General features: G+C 45.4%; 1 long non-coding RNA gene across 1 annotated transcript; it reads left to right on the forward strand.

The window, feature by feature from the left end:
• The first annotated feature begins 4,291 nt into the window (after positions 1–4,291).
• Positions 4,292–4,633, forward strand: LOC124287221. Its single transcript, XR_006901224.1, has 2 exons — positions 4,292–4,398; positions 4,536–4,633. It is a non-coding gene; the product is annotated as an uncharacterized LOC124287221 (long non-coding RNA).
• The last annotated feature ends 2,455 nt before the right edge of the window (positions 4,634–7,088 follow it).

A 7,088-nucleotide genomic window follows, 5' to 3' on the forward strand; every position in this document is an offset into this window, starting at 1 on the left:
GGAAAGTGTTAGTGGACATGGTAGTTGTCACGGGGCATGGACGGTGTCAGTGGACATGGTAGTCGTCACGGGGAATTGATTGTATCAGTGGACATGGTAGTCGTCACGGGGCATAGACGGTATCAGTGGACATGGTAGTCGTCACGGGGCATAGACGGTATCAGTGGACATGGTAGTTGTCACGGGGCATGGACGGTGTCAGTGGACATGGTAGTTGTCACGGGGCATGGACGGTGTCCTTGGACGTGGAAGTCGTCACGGGGCATTGATTGTGTCAGTGGACATGGTAGTCGTCACAGAACACATGGAAAGTGTCGGAGGACATGGTAGTCGTCACAGGGCATGGACGGTGTCAGTGGACATGGTAGTCGTCACGGGACATTGATTGTGTCAATGGTCATGATAATCGTCATGGAGCATGGATGGTGTCACGTGACGTGGTGGTCATAACGGGGCATGGATTGTCGTCACGGGACATGGGTAGTCATCACAGGACATGGACGGTGTCAGTGGACATGGTAGTTGTCACTGGGCATGGACGGTGTTAGTGGACTTGGTAGTCGTCACGGGGCGTGGATGGTGTCAGTGGACATGGTAGTCGTCACGGGGCATGGATGGTGGCAGGGGACTTGGTAGTCGTCACGGGGCATGAATGGTGTCAGTGGACATGGTAGTGGTCACCGGGCGTGGATGGTGTCAGTGGACATGGTAGTCATCACGGGGCATGGATGGTGTCAGTGGACATGGTAGTCGTCATGGGGCATGGAAGGTGTCAGTGTTCATGGTAGTCGTCACGGGACGTATGTAGTCGTGACGGGGCATGGATGGTGTCATGGGACATGGTAGTCGTCATGGGGCATGGATGGTGTCATGGGACATGGTAGTCTTCACGGGGCATGGATGGTGTCATGGGACATGGCGGTCGTCACGGGGCATTGATGGTGTCATGGGACATGGTAGTTGTCACGGGGCATTGATGGTGTCATGGGACATGGCGGTCGTCACGGGGCATGGATGGTGTCATGGGACATGGTAGTGGTCACGGTGCGCGGATGGTGTCATGGGACATGGTAGTCATCACAGCGCATCATGGGTAGCCATGGTTTGTCTCGCTGCAAATATTGATGCAATTGAAATAATGCTATTCATGAACTCTGCAATGTGGATTTGTAGGATGTTCTCTTGTCATTGTACTTGAATCACAATGTCCTTCAATATTGGATTTTATTCCGTTGTATATCCTATTCTGTTTTGATATTTGCCACGGGACAAAGATGTTATCATGGTTCATTGGTGTCCAGGAATAGATGGTGTCACAAGATATGGGTGTTGTCTCAGAAAATGATTGGTGTTACAGGACATGTTTTCTGTTTGTGGTATTTTGTTGGTAGAGTCACAGGGAATGGGTGGTGTCGCAGGACATGGTTTTTGTCGTTGGGTCATCGGTGGTATCACCTGGCAAGTGTGGTATTTTGTTGGTAGAGTCACAGGGAATGGGTAGTGTAGCAGGACATGTTTTTTGTTTTTAGGTCATCGGTGGTGTCACAGGGCAACGGTGGCATTTTATGGGTAGAGTCACAGGGAATGGGTGGTGTCGCAGAAATGATAGGTGTAACAAGAACAAGGGTGGAATCTTGGGAAATGGTTAGTGTCTTTGGTCATCGGTGGTGCCACAGGAAATAAGTGGTATGTTGGGGCATGGTGGTGTCCTTGGGTAATGGGTGATGTCAGAGGGAATGGCTTCTTCAAAGAGTTACTTGATCTCTACTTGTACCAACTGCATTGGAATTGTTCAAGCTAATTCCGTAATGACGAATAACAACATCAATAGGCAAGAAACAAGTAAATTTTATTCCAATGCAAAAAGGCGAGGTAGAAAACTCATTGTCTTAGATTATGCAGTGGAATATTTCTTTCAGTTCCCAGATGTCTCTGGAAAGCAAAAAAATACTCAAGTAAGTATGCATGACATGACTTTGTACCTAATGAATATATATTACATAACTGTTATAATTAAAATTGTTTCAACTTATTATTTTAGATGTTAACTAAGTAGGAATATCGTTTGAATCAATCAGACGTGTAAAAACAATTCAGAAATGCGCACCATCTATTTTCCGTGATGGTGCCCATGATGGTGCCCGTGGTGGTGCCCATGATGGTGATGATGATGATGGTGTCCATTGGCACCTTGAAAGATGGCCACGGCGACTGCAAGATATGAAAATGCTCAATTAATTTTAATGAAGCAATGCAAACACAACCATGAATGATTCACTAAATTACAAAAGCGATATTTATTTTTCCTGGATGCCATTTTAAAGCCAAAACTGAAAAAGAAAAAAAAGAAGAATATTTTATATTCACTAGAATATTCAGAAACAGGACAATCCGCGACTGTTAACCTTACCCTAGTGGTTAGTTTCGTAATGAACCATTCTTAACTCATTATATCGATCATGAAGAAAACATGCATGATATAGATCAAGAGTATCATACATTACAGGGATGTAAGAATGACAAGTAATGGCAACGCAGTTCGAATGTACTCACCAAGCAGAAGAGGAGCAAGGGCAGCCGTCACATCCATCGTGGATATATAACACCAGTAGATACTTAAAGGTTGATGGTAGCGGATGTTTTGTAATTTTTCTCAGATGCTATGTATTTATACGTTGGTTACTACCGGAAGTAACTACGGACCCACTTGACAGATATACTGACCCCTGGTGGGAGACTTCCCTTGAATTATTTATTTAGCAAATAACGGTGCCAAGCGAGACCCCTTTTTTAAATAATTGTTGATAATAAGTTAAATGGCATAATAAGTTAAATGGCATAATGAATAATGCACGTATATATCATGTAATACACTTAATGACAGTTAATGACAAGGCAGTTTTGATGTCCTCACGGATGGGTGTTTTGTTGTTTAACGCCGCACTCAGCAATATTCCAGCTGTCCGCGGTCTGTAAATAATCGAGTCTGGACCAGACAATCCAGTGATTAACAGCATGAGTATCGATCTACGTAAGTTGGGATACGATGACATGTGTCAACCAAGTGAGCGAGCCTGACCACCCGATCCCGTTAGTCGCCTCTTGCGACAAGCATGGGTTATTGAAGACCAATTCTAACCCGGATCTTCACGGGTCTCCTCACCAAGAAGTGAAGCAAGGACGGCTGTCACGTCCGTTGTGGACATGTTTTACCAATTGATTCAGGCTGATGTTAGGGGATGTTTTGTAATTTGTTTGAAATGTCATATATTTATACGTTAGCTACTACCGGAAGTTAATACTGAGCCACGTGACAGATACACCGCCCCCTAGCGGGAGAGCTGGCCACCTGGAGGATGTTGTCATTGATCAAGGTCGTCGTCCTGCTGACATTGACCGTGGCACTGACCGCAAACAGGGGCAGACATTGTGGTCTTTTTTAATGTCTCTTTTGTTGATTTTATTTCTGTTTCTCACAAACATTTCTATGGATCAGATGTTATCCAACCAGCTTCCTCTGAATAATTGAGCAACACCCTATGCAGGAACAAAAGACCACATTATCTGCCCCTGTTCCTGGTCAGTGCCTACACCCAATCCCAGCAGGAATGCGACCTTGATCTACACAATGATCCCTAGGGGGCAGCACTCCTGCCAGTATCCGCGAAGTACGTGGGTCACGTGGGTCAATACCAAGTTCCGGTAGTCATAAACATATAAATACACGACATCCTAAACAAATTACAAAACATCCACCAACATAAATCTTTCAGTGTCTACTGGTAATACATTTCCACAATGAATGTGTCAACCGTCCTTGCTTCTCTTCTGCTTGGTGAGTACATCGACTCTTAATTTGTCATTCGTGCTGTAATATCTTGTTGCATACGTTCAATTCACATGTAAGATAAATGGAAGTTGAAAGTGTTTTGTCTTATTTCGAAACGAACCAGAACCTCAATGCTAGGACAGGCGTATGTTCTTACATAATTATGTGAAACACTTCTTTTTCTTCATTGGACATGTCATGGACAATTCTCTTGTAAAATGACATATTGGAGAGAACATAGCTCGCTTCGGATATTTGTTATATTCAGTAATTCATTAGGTGTCTTCCCCACATGGGTACAATTTGTGAAGCCCATTTCTGGTGTCCCCTGCCGTGATATTGCTGGAATATTGCTAAAAGCGGCGTAAAAACTAAACTCACTCTCACTCACTCATTAGGTGTCAACACGTTTAGTTCATTATACTTGATTACTTTAGACTGCTTTTCTTCTTTTTGCAGCCGCCGTGGCCATGTTTCAAGGCACCAATGGACACCATCACCATCATCATGGGCACCACCACGGTCACCATCATGGGCACCACCATGGCCACCATCACGGAAAATAGATTGTAAACATTTCTTAATTGTTTTTCCAAAATGAATGATTAATAAATTATTTATTTAGTAAATAATCAATAACAATTTCTGGTCAATAAATTTAGAATGATAACAGCTTATTATATTTGACTATTTTTTTCCTTTCCAGATACATTTGGGGACTGCAAGAAATATGTCAGTGTATCATCTGACACAATGTGTTTTCTACCTCAGGTTTTCATTCGAATAAAGTTTATTTCATTTAAACATATTGATGTTGTTATTTGTCATAACGGGAATGAGCATAAACCAAATACAATCTTGATACGGTTAATGATAAAAAGCTCATCCCCTGTGACGTAGCCCAGCACAATGACATAGGCCATACGCCATGCCGTCACCCATGCCCCATGACATACCCAGTACTTGCGACATCACCCATGACACTTCCCTAACAGCTAGACACCACCCATGTCCTGTGACGACACCATTGTCTCATGACACACCCAGAACAGAGTAGAATGTATCCAATATTTTGAGTCATATGACACATTACAGACAATTTGATGAAGTCACAATTTTTCAATCTATGAAAGTACATAAATGGAAAGACTTGGCCTACGTATGAGCATTTATGTTTAATTAATCAACACGAAAGACTTGTTTTCTCCGGCATGTCTTGATGTAGTTTCATGGTCGTGCGTGAATCACCGTTAGACGAAAAACTATAATCCGCGATTCTGAGGAAAAATGAAGCGTTGTTTGCCATGGATTTGTTAAAGCGACAAGAGCCTTATCTCGCATCAGAATAAAGATACAAAACGCACAAAATACAGTTTTATATCCTAAAGAGGTAAGTGTTTATAAATTCAACATCACTAGACGATGTTTTTTCGTTCAGTTGTATAATTTACGACGTTTTCAAGAAAATGGCCGACACCAAGAGCATAACAGTGCATTCCCTTATGAGTGAGTGAGTGAGTATGGTTTTACGCCGCTTGTTGCAATATTTCAGCGGGACGTGGTAGTCGTCACGGGGCATGGATGGTGTCAGTGGACATGGTAGTCGTCACGGGGTATGGAGGGTGTCAGTGGACATGGTAGTCGTCATGGGGCATGGATGGTGTCAGTGGACATGGTAGTCATCACAGGGCATGGGCGGTGTCAGTGGACATGGTAGTTGTCACGGGGCATGGATGGTGTCAATGGACATGGTAGTCGTCACGGGGCATGGATGGTGTCATGGGACATGGTAGTCATCACGGGGCATGGATGGTGTCAGTGGACATGGTAGTTGTCACGGGGCATGGATGGTGTCATGGGACATGGGGTCATGGATGGTGTCAGTGGACATGGTAGTCGTCACGGGCATGGGTGGTGTCAGTGGACAGTCGTCACGGGTAGTCGTCACATGGGGTCAAGGGGGATGGATGGTGTCAGTGGACATGGTAGTTGTCACGGGGCATGGATGGTGTCATGGGACATGGCGGTCATCACGGGGCATGGATGGTGTCATGGGACATGGTAGTTGTCACGGGGCATGGATGGTGTCAGTGGACATGGTAGTCATCACGGGGCATGGATGGTGTCAGTGGACATGGTAGTCATCACGGGCATGGCATGGATGGTGTCAGTGGACATGGTAGTCGTCACGGGGCATGGATGGTGTCAGTGGACATGGTAGTCATCACGGGGCATGGATGGTGTCAGTGGACATGGTAGTCATCACGGGGCATGGATGGTGTCATGGGACATGGTAGTCGTCACGGGGCATGGATGGTGTCAGTGGACATGGTAGTCGTCACGGGGCATATATGGTGTCAGTGGACATGGTAGTCGTCACGGGTCATGGATGGTGTCAGTGGACATGGTAGTCGTCACGGGCATGGATGGTGTCAGGGACATGGTAGTCATCACGGGGCATGGATGGTGTCATGGGACATGGTAGTCGTCACGGGGCATGGATGGTGTCATGGGACATGGTAGTCGTCACATGGGGTCATGGATGGTGTCAGTGGACATGGACATGGTAGTGGTCATGGGGCATGGATGGTGTCAGTGGACATGGTAGTCGTCACGGGCATGGGATGGTGTCATGGGACATGGTAGTCGTCACATGTTAGGGCATGAATGGTGTCATGGGACATGGTAGTCGTCACGGGGCATGGATGGTGTCATGGGACATGGTAGTGGTCACGGGGCATGGATGGTGTCAGTGGACATGGTAGTCGTCACGGGGCATGCATGGTGTCATGGGACATGGTAGTCGTCACGGGGCATGGATGGTGTCAGTGGACATGGTAGTGGTCACGGGGCGTGGATGGTGTCAGTGGACATGGTAGTCATCACAGGGCATCATGGGTAGCCATGGTTCGTCTCGCTGCATATATTGATGCAATTGAAATAATGCTATTCATGAACTCTGTAATGTGGATTTGTAGGATGTTCTCTTGTCATTGTACTTGAATCACAATGTCCCTCAATATTGGATTTTATTCCGTTGTATATCCTATTCTGTTTTGATATTTGCCACGGGACAAAGATGTTATCATGGTTCATTGGTGGTGTCTCCAGGAATAGATGGTGTCACAAGATATGGGTGTTGTCTCAAAAAATGATTGGTGTTACAGGACATATTTTTTGTCTTTGGTATATCGGTGGTATCACCTGGCAAGTGTGGTATCTTGTTGGTAGAGTCACGGGGGATGGGTGGTGTCGCAGG

The sequence above is a fragment of the Haliotis rubra genome, unplaced genomic scaffold (assembly GCF_003918875.1).
Source record: "Haliotis rubra isolate DU_JTF1 unplaced genomic scaffold, ASM391887v1 Scf4, whole genome shotgun sequence".
Lineage (NCBI taxonomy): Eukaryota > Metazoa > Mollusca > Gastropoda > Lepetellida > Haliotidae > Haliotis > Haliotis rubra.